Consider the following 13,521-nt stretch of genomic DNA (forward strand, 5'->3'; position numbering starts at 1 on the left):
TAGGTAAGAAGTAGACTAAAAAAAATTTATATTAATTTTACAAAAATCATATAAATAATAAAATTAAAGCATAGAATGATTGTAAAAAAAATATGCATAATTAATTTTAAAAATTTTATATAAAAAAAGAACAATTAAATAAGATTCTGATCTTTTGTAAGAAAATATTGCATATAAAATTTTATGCTTGATTCCATTATTTATTTTTTATTTTTTTCTAAAAATTTTACTCATTTTTAAGTATAGTAACAGTATTATGCGCATAAGAAAATGTATTGAATCTATTACAATGCGCGTATGTTTGAGCGGTAGTAATTAAAACCATGAAAAACATTTTGTAAAACATGCTTCAGAAAAATTTTAAAATTTATTGAAATTAGTCAGAAAGAGCTGCAAGAAACTAAAATTAATATCACAGAATTAAGCAATTATTTCTATTCATTATTTTAATCCCTTATTATTTTTGATTAAAATTTAACTTTGTGGAAAAAAATAGTTTTTGAGCACTTACTTGCTCTGAATTTATTGAAAGAAAACTTTAAAATGTGTTTTAAGTTTTAATGAAATCTGATCATTATTTTGAAAAAATATTTTTCCAGTGAGCTGAAATTATTTAGAAAATTAATTCTGTAAAATTTGGTAGCCATAAGTTTTTTGTTGTATATTGTGCAAATAGATAGTTAATATCCTACAGTTAAGCAATAATGTATTAAAAAAACTTTTACTATTTTATGCCAAAATCTTCAAAACCAAATGAAATTTATTAAAATACTAATATAAAGAAAAGTAAATGTATTTAATCTCTTCGGTTTTGCTGTTCTCAAGATTTGACATCAATTCTACTCAAAAATTTTCAACATTTAGATAATTCTCTATCAATAACACATCTCTCACTTCTATATTTAAATTTTCCAAATGAATGATATTAAGCAATCGCATTAAATTTAATCAATAATCAAAAATGAAAAAAAAAAGAATAAAGAGTAAAACAATTAAATTAATGGAAAACAGTTTCAGAGGTTAAATCCAGGGAGTTGAACAAACTTGTCAAGAAGGACTATAAATTACGTGATAAATGTTTGTAGCTTCCCCGAATTCTCAGACAAGATTACTGTAAATAGTTTAGAAGGATACGTTTGTGGATGCCAAACATACATGCCTTCAACCGAAAAGATGGATTCACATCTAAAATTATCACCATTAGCTGTCTTGAAACAAAACAAAATTGGTTAAAGACAAATTCCACGAAGTCCTAAACTTCTCTAAATTTAACTTACACCTCCAGTTAACAAAAAAAAAAAAAAAAAAAAAAAGATGAAAACGAAGCCAGAAGTCCTATAAATATCTAGTAGGTATTTATCCTTGCTACTACTGTTTAAATGCGCAATTCGGTAGCGGTTGCAATTGGCAGATACGGCTGGGAAAGGCGTGGCTCCCCTCGTCCAATGGGACCGCAGAGTGATGGAGTGATTGACAGCTCAGCCGTGATGCCACGCCATTGGTTTACCTGAAAAACTGGATTTCTATGACGGATGGTATTATTTGATAATTTTGTGGTTGAATGTGGTTTTTGTCATTAAGTGGGTGATTACCCGAGGATTCTGCAGCCGCTGTAATTTTCATGAGGTTTTGCCAAGAAGGAATGGGCTATTAAAAGGTACGTGCATATTGATTCAGTGCTTAAATTATTTCTGACCTGTCAATATAGCTCGGAGTCATCGTGGCCCCTCCCCCCCTTAGGCTTAGCAATTAATGCTAATCCAAAATTGACACCGTGTCTATAAATGTTCAATAATTTTGGTGTTATATAAGAGAATTATACTTGTTTCAGGACAATGTTGCCAAATGTTTTTAATGGTATTTTTGGAATTGCTGTTAAAATTTGCAATTTGAGAATATGAAATATTGTGAAATTATTAATGATAGTGTCATTGTATTCTTATTTTTGTTTATGTTGTTTATTTTTTTAGAGAATTGACAATTCATTTAAAATAGTATGTAAATTTGTTTATTACATATTGAAGAATATATGTAAAATATATGTAGACAAATTAACAAAATCTGCACATTTTTTAGAATTTTTTGATTATAATAATTACTGAAAAAAGTTGGAGGATCAGATTGATTGATAACTTTCAGAATTTGTTTTTAAAATATTTTTTTTTTCTTCAAACTAACTTTTTTTTTTTTTTTAAATCTTTGAACGGTAATGAAGTTGGCATCATGAAAAGAGTAATTTTTTAAGTTTTAACATAGTATAGACATGTGTTTACACTCGGCAAGTTATAAGACGGCCAGTAGGCAGCGCATGCATAGAAAGACTGAAAAAGGCTGTTCGATCCATGGCAAGTACTCGTCCTGATGGGACGTTAACATGCCGCTGTATTGTTTTTTTTTTTTTTTTTTTTTTTTTCCTTCTTCTTCTTATTGCGTATGCGTTTGTAGAATTTGGCGGGTTTTTTTTTTTTTTTTTTTCTATATATTTTGCCGGGAAAAAATTGGTCACTTATAGATTTATTCCTACATTTTTTGCTCTGTGTTCTTTCTGAGACCACGTTTTATGTGTGTGTGTGTCATTACCTAATCAATCCTTTTTTTATATATAACGCATTAAAATAGTTTTGCAGCATGTGAATCTAATTAACAGACAAACAAGTTGTGATCTTCGAAAACTGCTTTAATGTTTAATGTTAGAAAACGATATGACTGTTTGAAATTTTTGGCGTAACTTTTAAATTTTTGGCGCTATTTTCATCCTATTTCTGTAGGAAAATCTAGAAAATAGAGAATTTTCATGCGATGTTTTCTTCTAGATTTATTCCATTTTTTGTCCTGTGTTCTTTCTGAGACCAGGTTGTGTGTGTGTGTCATTACCTAATCAATCCTTTTTTTTATGTAATGCATTAAATTAGTTTTGCAGCATATGGATCTAATTAACAGATAAACAAGTTGTGATCTTTGAAAATTGCTTTAATGTTAGAAAACGATATGACTATTTGAAAATTTAGGCACTGTTTTGAAATTTTTGGCACAACTTTTAAATTTTTGGTGCTATTTTCATCTTATTTCAGTAGGAAAATCTAAAAAATAGAAAATTTGCATGCGATGTTTTTTTTTAAAGTATAATAGCATGTTTATCAAACTCATTGACTAATTTTTTAGTGATTAAAATTATTTTATAATAAAAGGAGAATGATATGGAGGGACAGTGTTTTGCTTGTTTTGAAAGTGTTTTCTGGGGCTATAAAAATGTTGCTGCTAGGATCGATGAAAAATATTTTGAGATATTTTATAATAATTTTAGAGAAGAAGATAAATCTTATTGATTTCCTTGGCAATTTTTTGTGGTTTCTTAAAATTGTCCGGGTAGAAAATTTTATTTCTCTGCAAACGTTAAGAATGGAAAATGGAAAAATAGTGTCTCATTGTAAACTAAATAATTTCACTATTTTTTTATTATTATTATTATTATTATTTTTTCATTTTAGAAATTTTTTTTAGAATTTTAGGTCTGTGAGAAAAATATTCGAGAAATGAAAATTTTAATGAAACAAAATACTTATGTTACATTTTTTTATCTCTCCTCTTAAATTATAATAATTGCTAATGTTGTAAAAAGGGCCAGGAATTTGTTTAGCCAGGAATTTTAGTCTATTATTAAAAAGTTATTGGACAAATAATGTATCCAAAATATAAATCAAAAATTCACTGAAAATTAATTATCATTTTGTAACAAATTAACATAATTGCATACATTTCACTTTGTAGTAGCTTAACAAATATTTCAAACTATTACTAAAATTAAGCTTTTCAAAGTTAAATAAATTGTTTACATAAAATTTTTAAAAAAATAAGGCTTCGAAATATCAAACGGATAAAATGTTAAAAAAAAACTACAGAAAGGTTTACTTTAAAATGAGATAAAAAAATTGTCGCCGAACTTCAAGAAGTTATTAAAATCTTTTTTTTTTTTTCTATCGAATATTACTCTTGGTTTTTTAGAAAAGATATGGAAGCAAGGCAGTTTCAAAATTCGTTATCTTTGTCTTAAAGAAACAGTATTAAAAAATCGATAGTATTAAAATGATATAAATTTCTTAGCAATATGAATATCACATTTCTCTGGATCAGAATCTCATTTAGTTTGAAAAATCTACTCTTATCACAAATTTTCCTCAAAATAAACATATGGAATTAAAAAGTGCTATTTGTTTATTTATCAGTCATCTCAAAATTTCTGTGCTTATTAAGGGATCCGACTAGATTCGAAGGAGATTTTTCAAAAAGAAAAAAAATATATGAGGTTTTTTTACTAATATAAGGATAAAATGGAAAATAAAAGTGAAATTATTTAAATTTATATGTACTTTTCGTAGAAAAAAATATTTTGGTGTAAATTTTAATATTTATTTACAAAAACTAGGATTGTTCTAGAGAAAAAAATTGCTACTATTTGCTACAAAAGTTCTAGAAAAAAAAAATTGCTACTAAAAAAATTGCTATTTTCATTTTTCTTTTCTAACATTAAATGTGTAATATATCTTAGATTTTAACTAACTATAAATTTTTATGATAATATATGAAATTTCGGAATTTTTTCAACAATATTTACATAAACAATTATAAATCCAGTTCTAGAGCATTCGACATCAAATCCATAGTTCATTACATTCTGTATACCATAAAGAGCACTAATTATAAATTTCATTGAGGTATCTTGATTAATTTTTGATACAGGAGGATATTCGTACAGTATAATTATGAAAAAAAAAACTTATTCTTCAAAAAATGCATTTAAAGTTTTTAAATGCTTAGCAATAATTATCGCTTGCATCTAAGTAGTCTTCTATAACTCGACTTCTAATTGACATAAAGTCAAAACAAAGGTATCACTGGAAACAGAAACGTATCTATTTTTTAAACCTGCAAAAAATAAATTAAATTAAAATTAAAATTATCATTTAAATTTAGGTTTTTACCCTACTTGGATGCCTTAAAAAATTATAAAAGTACTTTGATTCTGTTAAATTGTTCAATTCATTAGCCTAAAATGTTTCGAGGCCCGATGTGAATTAAAAGAAAAGTTGCAAAATAATTTTTATATTAGACTTGATTTTTAACAATTTTTATCAAATTATTTATATCATTTTTTAAAATCGTAAGCCAAAATAGATAAATCTATAACGGTACTTTATTATTTTGCATTGTATTAGATTAATCTGAAAAGCATCTAGTCCCTTCCAAACAAAATAATATTTTTGAACTTGGCTCTATAAAACTATTCATCTTTGAACTAATTAAAAATGCGAGCCAAATAAGAAAGCCATATTCAGTGTCAAATTGTTACTCTAGTTTGATCTTCCATTTGCTTTATACATCTCATAGAAGTATAATATTTTAGTTTCAAATTTAATAAATGAAATATGAAATAATATGTAAAATTGAAAATAATTTAGAATACGTTTTAGATATAAGATTCTTAAGGAAAAAAAATGCAAAAATATGCAGAACTTGATTATAACATAAACAAGTCGGCAAACTTTCATAAGTTGGAAAAATAAATAAAAATTTAAACATGATGACTCAAGTTCACAAAACTTTCCTTTTATTTTCAGAAGTTGGGAATACTAGAAAATTTTATTGTAATAAATTTTAAAAATTTTCACATTTATAATCCCACATTTTTATTGTCTCAATAAAGAGATCATATTAATGGTAACATGCACGTTTAATTTAAAGTTCACTTTTCTCCTAGATAAATTTCAGCATAAAAATAATAATTAAGGCAAATTAAAATTAAAATAAAAAAACAAATAAATAAAAAATGGCGTTAAATGGTCGATTTTTTGAGAGAACATCAAGTAATTTTGTATTCAATATTTGTAATTTATGGGTATAATTCTTCATAAAATCGTTTGAATTTTGTTTCTATGATCATTCTTTGGAAAATTACGTTGATTTTTATTTTTGTATAATACACGTTTTGGTTTTAAAATGCTAATTTTTCATATTCTAAATTGTGGTAGAATTCTTTTACATAGTAATATAAATTATGATCTAATTCATGAGTTTTTTCAAATGTCGTATAATAATTTCTTATAGTCTGCAAAGAGAATAAGCAATCTGTTCATTTAATAATATTTTGAAGTTAATAATGAAAAAAAAAATGTTGTATTTCAATTGATCTCCACTATTTAAAGATTGGTTAGATACATACATTATTTTTTAGTTCAAGAAAATAGTTCTTAAGATATCTACAAGATTGTGAACAAATCATAAATAGAAGATTTTTGTTTTGTATCTATTTTTATATTAATAAAGCATTTTTTTTTTGAAAATTTTTGGCATTTAATTTTATATTTCATTTCCAAAAAAAATTGTTTTTTTTTTTATTCTAATTTAATCAAAAATTCGAAAATATCGCTATTTTACAGCATTTTTCAAAAAAATTCGTCCCGAATATAGTCACACTTTATTTGTGATTCTTTCATTGGATTTTGTTTAAAGTACATATTCCAATATTTGTTTATGAAAATATTTTCTATAATTATCTGCTAATATATTTAAAAGGTATTTTGTGTTTTATACGATAACGAAAAAAAGAATATTAGAGATTTTCAGTCCTTTTTTTTTTCTATTGCAGTTATGATTCTGAATGTTGATTAATTTTTTAATCTATTTCAACTTATTTTATATTTGTTAATAAGAAATATACACCAAAGCGCAATTTTAGCACAACTGATGAATTTTTATTAATCTTTCATCAAGCAAATTATATCAAATCAAAATTTTGTCATAATTTAGAGATTTAAAAATCTTTTTTTTTTTTTTTTTTTTTTCATTTCGTGGATTTTGTAGCAATATTAGAACACAATTACATCTTAGTAGTATTTTGCTCCTTGGAAGATTTTATGTCATTTTCCAAGAGATACTTTCTTATTGTTGTGTGATAATACTGACCACAACACATGTATGGAAAAACTCTGCTTTAAGTTTTTGAAAGTTTTTGTTACGGATAAAAAAAAAAGGATATTTGATTATTTGATAGAGGAATAGCCTCAATCTTACAAATGAATTAAGTAATTTTATTTATATTTTCGATTGATGACATTATTTATATAAATAACCAGTTATTTCTTAATGTTATAATCAAAAGCAGTCTTTTAAATATAAGGTTTCAAATTGTTAAAATGTCATACTTCATTAAGAAACTTCTTATAAACAATACTGCTTTAACAAAAACAAAAATGTTAATACATAGAATGTTAATAAAATCTATGAAACTAAACCCATTTAGTATTATCGAAATGTGTACTATTTTTGTGATATGTTTTAGTTCATGCTGCATATATTATTCGTGATTATAAATTTTTCTTTCATTTATATGTATATATAAACTCTATATATTACATATTAATATTAACTCGATTTATTAAACTTCATTTTGACTATTTCTCGATTGCTAATCATTTTCCTGTCAAAATATATAGCTATAATTGAAATTCAAAAACTTTTTAGAATTCTTTTGTTAATAAATTTTCATTTTTCATTATTTGCCTATTATATATAAATCTAGGTGAGGGTTTTTTTGTTTTTTTTTGAATTTATTTTCCGAGAGAGAAAAAAATCTAATGAATAACAATCAATTTTTTCTTAATCAATTCTTTATTTTTAATAACAATCAATTCTTTCTTTTTAATAACAATCAATTCTTTATTTTTAATAACAATCAATTCTTTATTTTTAATAACAATCAATTCTTTCTTCTTCATTTTGCTTTCAAGACACTTTATCCTTATTTTTATTATAACAAAAGGCAAGAATAAAAGATTTTTTTATGCATTAAAAATATTCCGAGTTAAATACCTGACAGTATTGTATAATTACCGTAATTGTAGACATAAAAAAATAATTTCTAATTTTGAGTACTGTTATTTAAAAGCAAAGACCAAAATTAAAAGAAAAAGTAATTTTTTTAGAAAATGCATGATAGGAAGATTTCTGTTTTCGGGAACTCATTAGAATGCATTTGCTTGCACTACCCAAAGTTGTAGTTAGTTTCTCAAATAATTACAGTATTTCTATAAAGAAAGTGGGATTTCACAGTTATATTTTTCTTTTGTCAGAATGGCAATCGACTCCAAAAGCATGCAGTTTCTTTTGTTTTACCTTAAGCAATATTTATACAAAATTACTTACATTTTGTATTACTTATACAAAATTTTGAAAGGAATTTTAATTTAAAATCCAAATTAAATCACAGATGAAAAACTATATATTTATTATTAAAATTAAAATAGATATTAAATGTTGCAATTTTTAGTAAAAACTAAACAACGTTTTTAATATATCAATACATTACAATTTTATTAAATAAATATATGTTCGGTTTCTAAAACAGGTTCATGAAAAGTCCTATATTTTAATTCTAGCAAGTATATCCATCATTAAATTGCTTTATTTTAATTCGTTAATTAATTACATTATTTCATATACAATCATCGATTGATGTTACTTTTCCTATGCAATTTTTATATGAATGTGGAAATGAATATGTTTGTTCAGTTTCTAAAATAGATTAAAAAGAAGTCCTATATATTGATTCTAGAAATAGTATCCATCAATAAATTGTTTTATTTTTATCCAGAATTGATTATTTTATTTCATACATAGTCAGTGATTGATGTTACTCTCAACATACAGTTTTTAAGTGAAACTATGTGAATGTGAAAATGAACATGTACGTTCAGTTTCTGAAATAGGTTCAAGAAAGGTACTATATATTAATTCTAAAAATTTTGCCCATCATTAAACTGATTTGTTGGAATCGTGAATTGATTATTTTATATCGTACGCAATCATTGATTGATGCTATTCTCCCCATACAGGTTTTATGTGAAACAATGTGAATATGAAAATGAACATGAATGTTCAGTTTCTGAAATAGGTTCAAGAAAAGCACTATATACTAATTCTAAAAATTGTACCCATCATTAAATTGATTTATTGGAATCGTAAATTGATTATTTTATTCCGTACGCAATCATTGATTGATGTTACTCTCCCCATACAGTTTTTAAGTGAAACTATGTGAATGTGAAAATGAATATGTATGTTCAGTTTCTGAAATATGTTCGAGAAAAGTACTATATATTAATTCAAAAAAAAATTGTATCCATCATTAAATTGATTTATTGGAATCATAAATTGATTATTTTATTTCATACGCAATCATTGATTGATGTTACTCTCCTCATACAGTTTTAAGTGAAACGCATGTGAATATGAAAATGAATATGTATGTTCAGTTTCTGAAATAGGTTCAAGAAAAGCACTATATATTAATTCTAAAAATTGTACCCATCGTTAAATTGATTTATTGGAATAGTGAATTGATTATTTTATATCGTACGCAATCATTGATTGATGCTATTCTCCCCATACAGGTTTTATGTGAAACTATGTGAATATGAAAATGAACATGAATGTTCAGTTTCTGAAATTGGTTCAAGGAAAGGCCTATATATTTATTTTAGCAATTGTATACATCATTAAATTGATTTATTTTAATTTGCTAATTGATTTTTTTTCATACACAATCAATGACTGATTGTGTATGCACTTTTTTAATGTGAAATGCACTTTTCCCCATGCACTTTGTTAAGTGAAATTAATATATCAAATACTATTTAGTTGTAAGGCTGTAACAAGTATTACTTGATTTTTGTTTTGAAATTGTCATGAAATGATCTTTAATATTATATGCAAGAATTTTGCTTTTGTTTTAATATCTATTTAAAACATTGAGTCATTTATTACAAAAATACGTAACTAATTTTAAAATTCATCCACAGTCCACGTAATTTTATAAAAATTTGTTGCAAAAAAATCGTATATTTTCTTCTTAGCGATTGAGTACCTTGGAAGCGGGTTTACTTGTTAAAGATTAATGTAGAAAGAGGAAATGCCATAAAAAAACAATTCAAACTTTTTGGTGGTGAGAGCAAGGCTCTAGCATTTCTTGATTTAAAAAATATCATTGATACTATGATAAATATTGCTTTTTGGTAGAAATATATCAAAATTGGTGTACAAAAAACGATGCTTCTATTCAAGATGTAAATTCTGTCTTTATACTAGCTTTATCATTACATTTCAATTAATATAATATGTATTTAAATATATTTTTAGTTGATTAATGATTTCTCAACAAAAGCTTAACCTTTTGAGCAATTAAATCAGTTAATAAATCTGACTATCAATTAAAAGATGATAAAATTAAGGGATCATATGAGCTTTTTTTTAAAAAAAAATTTCGATATAAAGTTAACATTTTGATTTCCAGTTCTTGATTCAAATTCTTTTTTATAAAAGTATGTAGGTGTTTGCATTATCTGATTATTACAGAGAACTAAATAAATATAAATAAAAAGTTTTTTTACAAAATTATAAAAATGTGAAAAATACCTCGTTATAACTTTTCAATATGTATTGAAAAATAAGAAATCTTCTTAATGAAATATGATTGAAATCGTTAAACCTTCGAGAATTCGTATTTTTGAATAAAACATTTAAATCTAAAGAATAAAGAACTTATTTTATTAAACGTAAATCTATATCACAAAACGCTTTCTGAAAAAATTTAGACATTTTTTTTTCAATTAGATATAAATTTGGAATAAAGCTACCATAATATATCGGTTAAAAAAATTTAATTTCACAAAATAATTTCATTAACATTTTTTAATGGGATAGATATAAATTTTAATGAATTGCTTTATACAGATATGATTAGCATATTATTACCAGGTTCTGATGTAATATACAAACCATCATTTGGTTTAAAATTATTTTATTTTTACTGTGACTATTTTTCACATAATTTTGCTTAATTATCGTCTGAAATAATATTTTCTTTAACTATAAAATGACGTTTTAAAATAAAGAATGAATAAAATATGTTTTTGCTGGTATTTTTTATTATTATTTTTGCTTGTTTGTTTGAGAAATGTAAGTCTAAAAATACATCTAAATCAAAAACATTGAAATCAGCATGTCTAAAGCAATTAAAAATGCAATTATGGATAATTTAGTAATAAAACAAGTAAAATCTTCATAATCTGTTGAAAAAATTGCTTTCGAAATATTCACTCCTATATAATACGCTACACTCAGCTAATGGGAAATAAAGTCAAATTTTTAAAGTACAAGTATTTAGAAACCTGATTTGAGTATATCGATATGTAACGCACATAATTTTCTTAAAACGCCATGTGTGGTCGTCGTCAGAAACAAACTATTGATAGATGAGGAACCTCTTCTAGGATCTAAACAAATAAAAATTTCAAGTTTCTAACTCCAGAGCTATATGGTGGATGGTTCAAAATTTCCCAAACGAGTCCTTGCAGTTTGGCACAAGTAGGCAGATGAGACCGAGATTTTCAAATTGGTACAGCGCTGGGACAATGTCTCTACATGAATTGCAATTAAATTAAAATTGGAAATACTTTCATTTTTGTTTCGTATTGCCATACACTTCATTTTTCCTTGTGAACAAAATCATGAGCGTTACTTATTGATATCTCCTCGTATATTAAGTTAAAAACGTGCATAAAATGATGAATAGCAATAATGCAATAAAACATTAAATATTTAGCCATTAAAAATATTAACGAATATTGACAAGCAATGTAATAAAATATCCGCAAAATCCAATTTTGTTTTTAGCTGAAAATCTTACTTTAAAGAATAATTTCATCCTATATTTCATAGGCAAAAAAAGTGAAAGAATTTTTGCGGAAATAAATGTAATAAAAATTTATTCTTTTTATTTGAAAATTGCAACGGATATAATATATCTTATCTTCCTACATCTACTATTACCATTTAATTGCATAATTAGCGTTAAAATCAATTCATTCTAATCATCCCCTGATTTTTTTTTCTTAATACCTGCATTTAAAGGCGTTCTCTTTCAAACCTACCCACCTCATTACTGGATAGCATGTCCAAATTTGGCTATTGCACCATTAAATTATATTCAACCAACCACAACATTTGGGTTCCAGCGTTGTTTTGAAACAATTAACTTTCAAAATCCATTTATGTGGTGCATTTTGTCTGTATTGATGAAAGAAATAATGTTTACACCATATAACTGACATACATGCTGCCAATAAAAATGAGTAAATAATTTCATTTCATTATAAAAAGTTAAGGACAATTTTTGGATTTTACAATTCCTATTATTTTTTAAATTTATTGAATGTATGCTTGAGATAAATTCTTTCCATGTGCAGTTATGGTGCATTTAAATAAGTGAAGTGAGATTTCTTTTCGCCTTTTCAAACATTGTTTGAATCATTTGAAAGTATTTTAATAAAATTCCATCACATTCGAAATTGCGTCAATTCAGGAAATGACATGTATCAATGCCTGTCATTTCCGTTTTCTTCAGAAATTTGGTGCAGCAAATCGGTCTCTTTTAATTTAAGTCGAACGCTTGAGTATGCTTTCGTTAATTCATTTTCTTGTTTGCATATCTAATCGGTACAGAATTTGCAGACGATTTTCAATTAATCTAAGCGAGCGCAATTTCTTGATGATTAGACACTCGAAACCTTAAACTTCACTCAAAGCGAGATGACAATGGAATATTAACGCACTTTCTAATTAGGTATAAATTTTGTCGTCGAATGAAGCACATCGGGAAGTTAGTTTAAAACCGACTGCAAAATTTCACACACACACAATTCAAAAGTAAAAAGCTCTCTCTCGTCTGCAGGGTAGAAATTTTATCATCGGGAAGTTAGTTTAAAACCGACTTCAAAATTCCACATACACACAAGACTCAAAAGCAAAAAGCATTTTCTAGTTTGCAGGGTACATATTTTGTCATAGGGAAGTTAGTCTAAAATCGATTATAAAATTTCATACACACAAGATTCAAAAGCAAACAACATTTTCCATTTTGCAGTGTACAAATTTTGTCGTCGGATGAAGCTCATCAGGTAATAAGTGTAAAACCCAAATTTCACATACACAGGACTCAAAAGCAGTAATTTATCATATAAATAAAAATAATTATCATACAAATCATTACATAAAAATTAACGAATTTAGTTATATTAACGTCCCATTGTAAAGCAACACTAGGGCTATTTTTGGGACGAACCTCCTAACTTTGAACCGCGATCAGATGACGAGGACAACACCTAAGCTGGCACCCCCCTCTCCACACCACACCAGCTGGAGGACGATTGGAATGACGGATTTTACGTGCAACTGACCTTCTTACACGACGGTTCTTCGGTGGAATCGGGTCTCGAACTTGAAACCCTACGGCTCACAAGCTGAGACCTTACCACCAGGCCACCGCGGCCATAAAAATTAACGAATTTTAAAACGAATTAAAAAGTATAATTAACAGTATTAAAAAATAAAGTTAAAATTATACTTAATAATAATTATACTTTTAATTTTTTCTTCACTTTATAAATTATTTATTAAAAAGTATATATA

At 25.7% G+C, this 13,521-nt stretch overlaps 1 protein-coding gene across 1 annotated transcript in view; it reads left to right on the plus strand.

The window, feature by feature from the left end:
* The first annotated feature begins 1,591 nt into the window (after window positions 1–1,591).
* The window catches only part of LOC129976103 (protein odd-skipped-related 2-like), a 172,036-nt gene continuing 160,106 nt past the window's right edge, over window positions 1,592–13,521 (plus strand). The window contains exon 1 of the mRNA XM_056089486.1: window positions 1,592–1,657. The gene's annotated coding sequence lies outside the window, so the exon portion shown is untranslated. The remainder of the gene's footprint in view (window positions 1,658–13,521) is intronic.

The sequence above is a fragment of the Argiope bruennichi genome, chromosome 7 (genome assembly GCF_947563725.1).
Source record: "Argiope bruennichi chromosome 7, qqArgBrue1.1, whole genome shotgun sequence".
NCBI lineage: Eukaryota > Metazoa > Arthropoda > Arachnida > Araneae > Araneidae > Argiope > Argiope bruennichi.